The sequence below is a fragment of the Juglans regia genome, unplaced genomic scaffold (genome assembly GCF_001411555.2).
Source record: "Juglans regia cultivar Chandler unplaced genomic scaffold, Walnut 2.0 Scaffold_4907, whole genome shotgun sequence".
In the NCBI taxonomy this organism is placed as follows: Eukaryota; Viridiplantae; Streptophyta; class Magnoliopsida; order Fagales; family Juglandaceae; genus Juglans; species Juglans regia.
Window position 1 is genome coordinate 1 of NW_023359757.1, and position 217 is coordinate 217.

At 50.2% G+C, this 217-nt stretch overlaps 1 pseudogene; it reads left to right on the top strand.

Moving 5' to 3' along the window:
* Positions 1-113: 113 nt before the first annotated feature.
* Positions 114-217, top strand: LOC118345813 (annotated as a pseudogene; the record flags this gene model as incomplete).

The window sequence follows — 217 nt, forward strand, 5'->3', positions numbered from 1 at the left end:
GCCCTGCCCATCGCGTAGCGATGGGTTTGGATCAGATCTCCGTTTGGATTGGGATCGGAAGGACGCTAGTATGTCGCTCTAGGATTATTTGAATTTTAAGTAATTAGTTTGAAGGGTGCGATCATACCAGCACTAATGCACCGGATCCCATCAGAACTCAGCAGTTAAGCGTGGTTGGGCGAGAGTAGTACTAGGATGGGTGACCTCCGGGGAAGTC